The sequence below is a fragment of the Acinonyx jubatus genome, chromosome F2 (genome assembly GCF_027475565.1).
Source record: "Acinonyx jubatus isolate Ajub_Pintada_27869175 chromosome F2, VMU_Ajub_asm_v1.0, whole genome shotgun sequence".
Lineage (NCBI taxonomy): Eukaryota > Metazoa > Chordata > Mammalia > Carnivora > Felidae > Acinonyx > Acinonyx jubatus.
The window spans coordinates 13,712,875-13,724,918 of NC_069394.1; the positions used below are offsets into that span (position 1 = coordinate 13,712,875).

The window sequence follows — 12,044 nt, forward strand, 5'->3', positions numbered from 1 at the left end:
CAGGCCCCTGTAACCTGGATCCTTCAGTACCTTCCCTCCCTTGTCCAGATTTGGCTTGTTCACAGAGCACACACATTTGCCACTGTTCTTGGACATGCAGGGACATTTATGCAATCATTCTGGCTGAAGCCTGGGATATTATAGCACTGTCTATGCCTGATGGATATCCCTGTCTGCTTCTGGGCTTTAGATGAGGAGGCCCACGTGCCTGATATAAGCCCGTTTCCCAGAGTGGTGCTTTCTATGTAAAGGTAATATTTTCATCTTTCATTCATCCAGAGGCAGAAAGACATTATGGATGAGAATGTAGGCAACAGCCTCAAATAGTCGAGGTTCAAATCCCTACTCTGTACTTGCCCAACTAGAAGCGGAAGGATTTAATGAGTTAATATACGTAAAGTATTCAGAACAGTGCCTTCACAAGGTAAGTGCGCTATAAAAGTGTTTGGTATTAATGGTACTTTTTTGTTTGGTTGTTCCATTGGTTCAGAGCACAAACCTGGAAAAAGGGGTCATGTGCTGGCTTCCCCCACATGCCTGCATAACAGAGTTTCAGAGTAACTTGTAAACTCAGTGACTAGGCTCATCTTACCCCTAAATAGATCTCACCCCCAAAATGATCATTCCTATTTTAGAATGAATATTATCACTCTGAAATTCTGCAGGAGTGCCGACCTTCCGTAAGGCTTCAGATCCGCCTGAATCTGACCTCGGCTTACACTTCCAACCTTGTCTTCCTAACACTGTGCTTTGGCTCCAGTCTTCCTCAGTTAGACTGAGCTGCTCAAGGTTCCTGAGTCGCAGCATGTGCCTTCACACCACAACTGGCTCTACTCTTGCTCCTCTGAATGATTTCTCTCCCTTGTCTGCTTGTTAAACCAGACCCTGCTTCCATGGCCCAGCTCACAGCCCTACCCCTTTGCCACACCTCTTTTTATTCCTCCTCTGTCGTGGATGCCTCTCTCCTTCTGTGTTGTGAAAGCAAAAGAACATATCATCGCTATCATAACTTGCTCACCTACACTCGCTGACAATAATGTGAACTGTGACTTCCTAAGGGTCTGGACCTGGGACCAGGTCGTCTTTGCTTTGGTACACTCATCCTACCCCTCCCGACTCAGTGGCGCCCCTCATAAGTGATTACCCAAATACTAATCCATCAAGAGGTCGCTCAACGCCTTCTCCAAAATATTAATATCAGTCGTCTACGTCTCGCTCCCTCACCCCGACCACCATTACCTTTTACCAGGTCTACTCCCATGGCCTCCTAAATTATCTGCCTGCTTCTGCGCCAGCCCCAGTCAGGTTGTTCCCCAAACAGCCATCAGAAAAATGGAACATCAAATTGTGTTACCTTTCTGCCTAATTAATGATCACCCTTAGAGTGATACTGAAACCTAGATTTGGACCTTTGATGCTTCCTCTCTTTTTCACCTCATCGTGTACACCCCCTCCTGTCTCCTCACTCACTGTGTTCTGGGCACACTTGTCCCCTTTCAGGTTTTCAAACTGACCAACCTCTTCTCCACCTCAGCCTCTTATATGTTCTGTTCCCCCTGCCTGGAAGGCTCAAGCCTTATTATGATTTTTTTAATTGATGGCTTTAAGTCTCAGCTTCGAGGCCCCCTCCTAAGGAAGATGCTCCTGATCCTGGGTCTAAACTGAGGACCCTCCCCCGGCCCCTGTCATGTAATTCCCTCTCACATGTAATCCAATACCTCATTATTTCCTTCACTACACTCACAATAACCTTTAACCTATGTTTTCTGGTGCTCCCTACAAGACTGGAAGCTCTGTGATGACAGGAATGAAGTCCTTCTTGTTATGATTCACTTCTCAAGGCCAGTCACAGAGCAAGAGAGAAACGACAATTCCTGAATGGCCTTGGAAGCCTTAAAGATTCTTGGCATCGGAATGGGAACCAGAGCTCACCTGGTCAAAACCTTTTGTTTTACAAGTGAGAAAGTCAAGATCCAGGACTTGTAATGAGCTCTCCTGAGGCCCCCCAGTCAATGCCTGCCTGGCGTCTCCTGGTGTTTGGGGGCATTCTTCATTATCAAGTTCTCTTGCCCTAGGCTTCTGGAAATTATGCAATAACTACAGATCGTTAATGAAATAATCTGACAGGAAAACCAACGCTTCATGCATTTCAACCTTTCACTGAGAAATGAAAGCAAAGCCTAAGGAAATGCCATCTGACTAATTTCTAACCAAGGCAAATCTTCTCTCTTAGTCACCCCTAACAAAAATGTCAATGTTCTACAAGCACAGTGAAAGCTGCCAAGGTCCATGGCAGCTTCCCAGATCGGTTCTGGCCTACAAGGGGATCTGGGGTACACTGCAGAGCAGAGTGGTTTAGTGTTTCCGGGGCAAACAGAGAAAAACTAGCACCTTAAACAGACATTACCTTTCTTTGACCTCATCTGTGGTCTATTTGCCAGTTTACTGTATTCATGTTCCTGTTTTTTTCCCTCTCAGGGTCTCAATTTTCTTGTTTCTACAATAGGATGGTTGATATTGGGGTCCTTTGGCCTTGATATTCTATAGTTTTGATTTATGGAGTTCATTCTCCTTGATCTTTAGTGAGGACATATGATTTGCAGAGCACTTTTCTTAGATCTACCGTGCACAGGAAGCCAGGTGATCACTTCAGCTCATAATAACATACCATTAACATCCTCTACTGTCCTGAGCACATGTAAGGTGCCAGTGAATCCTGGAGCTAACACCTCCTGTTTTATGCGCCCTACGTCTCACTGTCTCTGCCAGACCAATATGTTCACAGGGAGAGAAGGACATTCTCAAAGCTGATGATGGGGCTTGTAATAGACAATGCAGGGTAGCCTGACTACCTGATCACAAAGGATCCTTTCCAAGACTGCCAACATTGCCTACCAAATGCCAAATGACTGTGGCACTTGTTATTTAATCTACAAATATGTACTAAGCAACTCTTAGGTGATACACATCGTGCTAGGTACTGAGGAATCAGAAGTAATTAGAAAATGATCCCTGCCTTCTAGAAATACACAGTCTCATGGTGAGGTAGGCAGGCGAGCTATTATCATACAGTCAGATATGTACAGGAGTAAAGCAGCTTTCTCTCGCTTTGCTCACAGGAAAGGGTATCACTAACTTCATCTGGGGCCTTTAGAATGGGCTTCGTAGAGCAGCATATTTGAACTAGCTCATGGAGGGGAAGGAAGAGTTTACCTGGTAGATACAGAGGAAATCCACCCCTCGTGGAGAAGTAGCAGCACACAAAAGTATTGAGCGTGGGCTTGGGATCTTTTAGAATCGGTGAGGAATGTGGGATGATTTTGTGGTGACATCAGGGAAGGGAGAAGATGAAGAAGGGGAGAGTGGAGATGATGCTGGCGAACAGGTCAGAGTTGGATTGAGAAGGGTTTTATATACCATGTTAACGGGTTTGGACTCCATTCTACACAGAAGAATGGAGATCTGGGCCAATGTGTGTGTGTGTGTGTGTGTGTGTGTGTGTGTGTGTGTGTGACACAATCAGGTTTGGGTGTTTAGGAAGAAAATGGCAGCATGGGAAGGATGGAGAATGTAAATTAGGCACAAGAGAATACAGCTTCTGGGGAGCAATGGACATTCTGGTAGCTACACTGATGAGTAAGTGGGGAGGTAAGCTTTGGAAAAGTGTTTTGGAGCTGATCGGTGAGTGCAAGGTTACGTATTTATACTAAGGAGTTTATGTCAAAAGATACGGCTAGGACTGCTACTCAAAGCTTTTTTTCCTGTGGTTTGTATGACAGTTGTTAACGGAACACATACTGGGAGCCCTGCATGGCACTGAGTTGTGTGGATTGAAATAATCTATGCTGAAGACAGGACTTTTCTACAGGAGGCAAAAGTTTCCCACCTCCTGTATATGCTTATGGCTAAAGTCACATCACGCCTCAAGGAATGCGTGGTTGACATTCTCTCATGCAGCTTTGACAAACTTCTGGCATCTCAGATCCTCCTTTAGCCACCACACAGGAAAGCTAACCTCGAGTCTGGCTCCATCACGGTTGGAGAAAAGCTCACCTGCATTCTCAAGAAGCAGGCCAAATACGACTGTGCTCCTGAATGTAACAGGGACAAGAGGACCAGTGTGAAATCCGGATCTTTGGAGAAAAGAATGCATACGTTTAAAATGAATAAACAGAATTCTTCTCTCTTCTTCCCATTGGCAATGCATCTGAAGGCCTTGATTCAGCATTAGTGGGCCTTCAACGCTCATGCTTGCTCATCCCTCTCGACGGTGATTGATTCCATTGTTGGCCGTTTTCGCTACATGAGTGTGGGATCTTTGGAGTGCCTAATTCTTTGCAAGTTCCATTGGAGGGTGGAAAAGCTAGAACAAGCTGTAACCAGTCGACGGTGACTCAGGAGCTTAAGCATTTAACTAATTAGCAGAGAAGAATGTGGCAAAGATTGCAGTTAATAAGAATGAAAGAAGAATCACTGGGGCCTGAGTTATGCAAGCTTCTATTTCCTTTTGGGACCATATCAGAACTTCAGGAGAAGAAAGGCTACCTTTTACCTTTGAGGAATTTTCAGAGTTTTTCTTTTTTTTTTTTTTTTTTAATTGGTGACTGACGAAGAGAACAATTTCAACACCTCAGAAAAATGCCTCATCATTTCCTCTTGTGAAATCTGGGTGCTTTTGTATGAATTCATGTTAGGAATGTGGATCCCCATCCATGAGGGTCATTTTTAACCGAAAGCTGCTATCGAGTGGTAGTGCTGGTTAGAAAGGGCAGAGTACTTGTCTTCCCCGAGCATTCTTACACCTATATTTATCCTTCGAAGGCAAGAAAATGTCATACGTGAGAGCACAGTCTTTTGTAAAATATGTGAAAATCCCAGCTCAACCTCTTCCTAGTTACAGGACTGTCCTCTCTGAGCCTCAGTTTTCTCATCTTTGAAATGGGATGAATTATATCTGCTTCCCAGGGGGTTCTGAGGATTAAATAACAACCTGTGAAAAATATTAACCTGGTGTCAGGCACACAATATTCATTTAACCTTATGGTTGTTATTATTAACAAAAAATAAAAGAAAGAGAAAATGCACACTTACATTGTCTGTTCACATTCATAGTGGTATTTACTCAGGTTGTAAATGGGATTTTTCCAAGTAAAGGGAAAAGTCTGGCTTCTACTCTTATTAGATAAAAACAGTGAGTTAAAAAAGTTACCTTTATGAATGATAATTCCTAGTGGTAAAGAAAGATAGAATTTTAATACTTTATTTTTTGACCTTTTTATTTAGTTTTTGTTTATTTTTTCCTGCCTCATTTCAAAAAAGAATTTCAAAGTAGGTTATAAACCTATAAACAAAGACAAACTAAATTAGGATTAACTTTTTTCACCCATAATTTGTTTTCCCCTATAATCTTCTCAACATTAAAAGAAGTTGTATAATTCCCCAATTGGAAAATAGAGGTTACTGAATATGTATTTATTGAATTTAATTGAAATGAGCAGAAAAAAAATTCAATAAATGTTTTTCTTCGAGAACTTTTTTTTGTCAACATATGTTTCTTAAGTTTGACCATAATATGGATTTCAACTTAGAAATAACGAGATCTCTTTTTATTACTTAAAAGCTCATGTTAATCCACTTTAAAATTAATTTTGATACTTTAATTATTTTGAAAAGGCATTAAATTCACACAGTCCAAAATCAGAAAGGTACATAAAGCATCCGTGGAAATTTCTCTCCTATTCTTGTTCTTCAGTCACTCACTTCTACCTGGAGGCATCCTATGTTCTCAATTTCTGGTTTCGATCCACTGTTGAAGTTTGTGAAAGAACACCAGGCCAAGGTCAGCATGTGGAACAATGACCACTGCTTGCCTTTGAGATTAGAGACGTGTGGGTTCTATCATGGATTCTTCTCCTTAGTAGCTTCATGTCTTTGGGCAAGGGGCTTGCCATCTCCAAGATCCAGTCTCTAACTGTGTAAGTGAATAAATTCTTTGCTGGGAGGTTATGAGGTTTAAAAAAGAGGATACATGCAAGTAAAGACCACATTCTTTCATCTTCTGTGTATTTCAGTCTTTGGACCTAAAGCTCCTTTGACTGTTACGTGCTTTAGTGACTCGAATGCATGTTTAAAACTTTCAGACTGGTCGTTTGAAAGATGAGGGAAATACTGAGGCATTTCTTCATCTTCCCATTTCTGGGGTTGCTGCATGAATGTTGATGCATTTATGCATGTAAGATCCATGGACTTTCCATGTATTCCTCACTGCTATGGGCTTCCTTTCCCCTCCAGCTGTATCCTTCTTATTCTTACTCACCCAATTCCAATGCCATTGACTTCAGAAAACCCTTTCCTTGCCAAATGGAACAGGAATTAGATTTCCTTTAGTTCAAGTCCACCTTTCTTCTACAAATGTAACGGACTCTACAGTGTGTTGGTTATGTGTGTTAGTTTTGGAGGCACACAGACCTTGGTTGGAATCTGGACTTTGTCACTTTCTAGCTAACTAACTTCAGGCATCGAACTTACTGTGCCTAAACCTCAGTTTTCTCACTGGAAAATTAAGCTAGAAATACCTCTACCCCTGGGATATTTGAGGATAAAAGGAAAAATACAATAAAAGCACCCGATATGTAGCAAGTGACCAGTAAATGGTGGCTTTTGTAATTATTACTCCGAGACACAGGAGAGGCCTAGATACCTTCCAAATGCTCTTCCCTGTCTGGCCAGCAAAAATGGGGGCTTATGGATATGCAAAGAAGCTAGTGTTTTATAATGGTGGTTAATGATGCGTGGTACTTCTAGTTGCCATTTGCATTTTGTTTCACATCACGGTCTTCAGTGCATCACTGAGTAAGTGTTGACTGCATTCACGAGAATAGGCTAGAACTAAGCATTGTGGAAGAGTATCGAGAGTACATCAAATCTGCTTGCAAATTTAGCTTCTTGCTTGTATTATGGTTGCTTTTCTACCTCCCTCCCTCCCTCCCTCCCTCCCTCCCTTCCTTCCTTCCTTTCTTTCATTTCCCTGACTCACTCCTTCCCTTTGTTCCTTGTCTATTGTAGAAAATAAATAATAGACTGGTTCTGCTTTCAAGGAAGACACAAGGGAAGAAAAATCGTAATATTAGATGGCATTCACACCCCAGTCCTGGTGCTAGACACACTTTCTACATGTTCTCATTTAGTCTTCACAGCAGCCCTGAGGTATCAATTGCCCAGAAAGGGTAACCAAGTTGTTACCAAAGTCACACAACTAACAAGCAAATCTGGGATTTGAAAATAAGACTCTCTGATTCCATATGTAGTTGGTAAATGTGGGCACAATGTGTGTGTGTGTGTGTGTGTGTGTGTGTGTGTGTGTGTGTGTGTTGAAAATATCAAATATCACAAGTTCCCTGAAGACACTAGATTCACTCTTTGGCAGACTGATGGTGTCTCTTGTCCCAAACTCCATCTTGCTCTCCGTTCTTGCACTTGGAGAAAGTGAATAAGTTTTGGGGTCCGCAAGCCTTCAATGTTCTTTTACTTTTTCTGAGGTTGGAAAATAATCTTCATATCTTTCCCCTGGAGCTTCCACTCTTGTTATCTGCTCACTCCTGATGTATGCTTGCCTCATCACCAAAACATGGTGCCTGACAGCATCCTTGGTGCCCAGCAAATGTTTGTTTAATGGATGAATTAATAAATAAATGGGAGAGTGAAGGACAGTTGCTGATATTAAGTCATTTATGTGTTGGCCTTTGTCTTGTTCTTCTGGATTTCTGATATTGGTTTCTAGCAGAAGCTCAAAACCCCTCTTTGTTCTTCTGCTCCTCTAAGTTACCCTTCCATACACATGCACAAAGATGGGGAGGAAGGCTAATTTGGGCAGTCAGTTTCAGGATGCTAACTGAGTGGTTTTAAAGAAGTGGAGACATAGGGATTGGATAAGAATCTTTCTAGGGAAATGTGGATATGGCCTTTAAAAATGGAAAAGTCCAAAATCTATGAAAAGTAGAGGATTAGGGTTTTGGTCCACTTTAATTTGGGGTTAGTTGGCAATACTTTGTCCAGGAACAAAAGGAATTTTCCGTGTAGTCTTGTCTGATTTATTGGAGTTTCACATTGGGGGTTGGGGCTAACAACTCAGCTAATACTTATTACTTTTCCTTTCTCTCAGAGATATAAAGGGAAAGGGTGGTCATGGACATTGGTGAGATTCAGATATTTACAAGTTCCTGGCCAAATACCATATCTTTCGACACCAGTCTCACCCCTACCCTCAAAAGTGACTTCTTATTTCAATGCCCTTTCTCAGTGTTCTATCTGATTGTTTGAAAGCCATGAAGCAATCATATTCTCCATGCTGACACGTTCATCTCATTTCTGATGGGTTAAGTGCTAAATATACTTAACTCTGAGATAGTGTTAAGATTTAATCTGTGGGATTCTGGGGAAGAGAAGTTAAGGTGTTAATCTCATTTACTGGATGATTTGGGTCTCAAACTGATTTATCAATAAGTGTTTCTCATTTTGACCACTTTCTTGGGGGAAACTTCTTGGACTTTGCTCCTTCTTCACTGCACCTTTTCCCCTCAACAGATATCAAGGTTTGAGGAAACATACTAATAGAGAAATCAATTAGTTCTCTTAGTGCTCTCACAATGTGATTCCTGGGAATTGCTGATTCACCAAATTCATCTTGGTCAGGTGTATATTTACCACTTAACCCATCAATTCTCTCAAACTCCTTTGGGTTTCAGATCCCATTGGCAATTAATACACTAAGATAAAAGCATGGTGTGTTTGCACAGAATGCTGTGGATCTGCTCTCTCTGGGGTACATGGAAAAGTCCTTAACTGCAGTCCTGATCTACCATTTACATAGTAGATTCTCTATAATCATTTGCCTTGTTCAGGTTGGTGATTTTAGTCTCTCATCTCTGAATGACTGAACATGTCTAATTCCCATTTTAATCATATTACCTGGATGAACAAAAGTAGCTCTACACTGATTTATGCATTTTAGCTGCCAAGGAAAAAAAACCCAGTCCCACGTGATGCTTAACTTATATTGAGGGCAGCGACAGGCCATAGGCATTGGTGTTCTTGCAGACTATGAGATATTTTATGTTCTGATAAGGGATAAAAATTCCTGTCTCAAATGGCTCCCCATCATACTGAGATCTTGCAACAATAACATTACTGATTCAGACATTAATCTTAAGTATCTAGGGAGCCCTAAAACATTGTAACCCACTAGCAAGGACCATGGTAATTGCCACGTAAATCCCCTCCATAATCTGGCTCTTATTATGAAGCCAGCCAAGGTTTGGCCTTAAATCATCCTGGTTGAACAGAGCCTTGTAGAAACACTATCACCTACACCTATCTCTGCTTCTTTTCATTAACCTGTTATCCTCTTTACAAATGGGGTTTTTCACCCACTCCCTTCCTCCAGATTAGTAATGCCCTGTTAAGTAAACAAACATGAAATTTCAAAGGGAAACTGGAAAAATAATCATTACCAGCTGCCATGTTAAGCATTGCGGAAATGCTCATGATTTGCAGAGAAAAATCCATGCTGCCCTTTGAAGGCACTCAGGCCTTTAGAGCTGGATAAATGTATAACTTCCAGGCCAGGCTCCATTCTGTTTCAACAATAAGTTCTGAACCTTGGGAAAGGTGCTGAGAAATGAACTTTGGTTTTCGCCACAATCCATCTGGAGCATTCTGTGACGACATTGACTTTGAAGTTAGGCTGACCTGGCCAATCCTACCGCTCACCAGCTTGGGTGAGTTATTCATTTCTTTGTCCATTCATTCAGTCCACAAATACTTTGTGTTGTGTACTTGCTAGGCACTGCCTGCACCAACCCCCTCCGCCACCAAAAAATCCCCCCAAACGCCCAGAAAGACAATGGGAACAATGGGAACTCAAAAAAATTTAACCAGACTCAGAAGGTCAAGGAGGGCTTCTTAGAGGAAACACTGTCTAAGATAAGACATGGAGGATGAAGAGGATCCACCTCAGTGTTCTCATCTGTGAAATGGGCATGATATACCTACCTTGAAAGTAGTTATAACGCTAAATGAGATGATGGTCCTTAAATGAACATCTGCAATAGACTCAGATTTGGCACCTGATAAATCTTACCAGCGTTTTTATCTGGTTATAACTGTTATATTTTTCATTATATACAGTTTGGAAATGGCATAGATATACTAAAAAAGGAAGAAAATAGGGGCACCTGGGTGGCTCAGGAGGTTAAACGCCTGACTCTTGATCTCAGGTCAGGTCTCAATCTCAGGGTCCTGAGTTCAAGCCCCATGTTGGGCTCTGCAATGGACGTGAAGCCTAGTTTAAAAGAAAAAAAAAAAAAAAGAAGAAAAAAAGAAAGAAAAGCCACTTGTATCCCACATTCTAAAATTTTTGTACGTTTTGTTGACATTTTAACATATTTCCTTTCAAACATTTTTATTCCTTGGTATACTCACATTTGGGAGTTATCCTCTTAATGTATTTTGGATCCTTATTATTTTAAAGTTAGCTGTGTATCCTAAGTATTTTCCCACATTGTCACACAGTCACTGTAAACATTATTTTCAATGGCTATGTACTACATCAAATGGATTTATTATAATTTAGTTAATAATTCACCTATTTCTATTCATTTAGGCTGTTTCCAATTTGTAGCTATTATAAATTGAATTTTAGACTATTATAAATCATGCTTAAATGAACATCTTTGTGCATAAATCTTTGTGCCTATTTTTGATTATTTCCTTAGGCTAGCTTCCCAGAAATAGAATGGCTGGGTCATAGGCTATGAATATTTTTAAGGCTCTATAGTAATATTGCCAAATTGTCTTCCAAAGGGGTTATAACAATTTACATTCTGACTGGGAGCGAATAAGCTGGCCTATCTCCACATGCGCTCACCAGCTAAATCGAAGTTGCCATTACTGTTATTATTACCATGTGCCATTTAGGTCCTCAGGGGCATAACAGGTTTTCAAAATTCAACAAGATTTTTTTTTTTGCCTCTAAATTTAAAAGCACTACTTATACTTTATAACTACTGGGAAAATAGAGAAAAATAAGCAAACAAACAAACCAAAGAAAACCAGAGTATGAATAATCCCGCTAATCAGAGATAACCACTCTCAAACCAGTATTTTAAAATCGTATTTTCAATGTAGATATGTGTTTTCATAATTGTTCCTCTGCATTGTCATTAGTATTCTTTTTAACATGTCATTTCAAACAATTGCCTCTACAATCATTTTTCTGATAGATACATTTTATTTTTTCTCCCACCTGTGGAGATGTTAGGAACTAAGCATCATTATCAAATTCTGTAGACTAGGGTTTCTTGACCTTGGCACACTTTGGACCAGATAATTCTTTGCCAGTGGAGGGCTGTCCTGTGCACTACAGGATGTTTAGCGAATCCCTGGCTTCTACCTACCAGATGCCAGTGGTACCAGCCCACTCACACCCAGACTTGTAGCAACGAGATATCTCCAGGCATTGCCAAGTGTCCCCTGGATGGCAAACCTCCCCCGGGCTGATGCCACTGGGCTATACGACTATCCCCACCATCCTGTGCTGCTGGAATGGCCGTGATTGTCCTGGATTTAAACTACCCAGTGAGGGTACTTTCACAACCAGCTGACATGGCACATTCAAATTTTGGACAGCTCTGCCCCAAAGTGTTTCCTTACATGAATCTGAGTCTTCCTGAGCTTTCTAGTCATGATCTTAATTTTTCATTTTATATATATATATATATATATATATATATATATGTGTGTGTATATATATATATATATATATATATACATATACATATATATATATGCAGAAATATTTTGTCTTTTGTACAACTTTGCCAACATTAGAAGGCTACTAACATATCCAAATGAAACAACTCCTTTATTTTTCCCCATTCCCTCGGACATCCTTTCAATTCCCTCCCAATACTTTCTCCGTCTTCTGAGTGTGTTTCTCTTTTTGTTCTTTTACCCTCTTTTTGGTGTGAGCTGAGCAGAATAGAGGA

The 12,044-nt window shown here is 40.8% G+C and overlaps 1 long non-coding RNA gene across 2 annotated transcripts in view; it reads right to left on the reverse strand.

Annotated features, from left to right (window-relative positions):
- Positions 1-9,844: 9,844 nt before the first annotated feature.
- Positions 9,845-12,044, reverse strand: part of LOC128312768 (uncharacterized) — a 498,949-nt gene continuing 496,749 nt past the window's right edge. For both annotated transcript variants that reach the window (XR_008292452.1, XR_008292453.1), the window contains one exon: positions 9,845-10,339. This is a non-coding gene — a long non-coding RNA (uncharacterized LOC128312768). The remainder of the gene's footprint in view (positions 10,340-12,044) is intronic.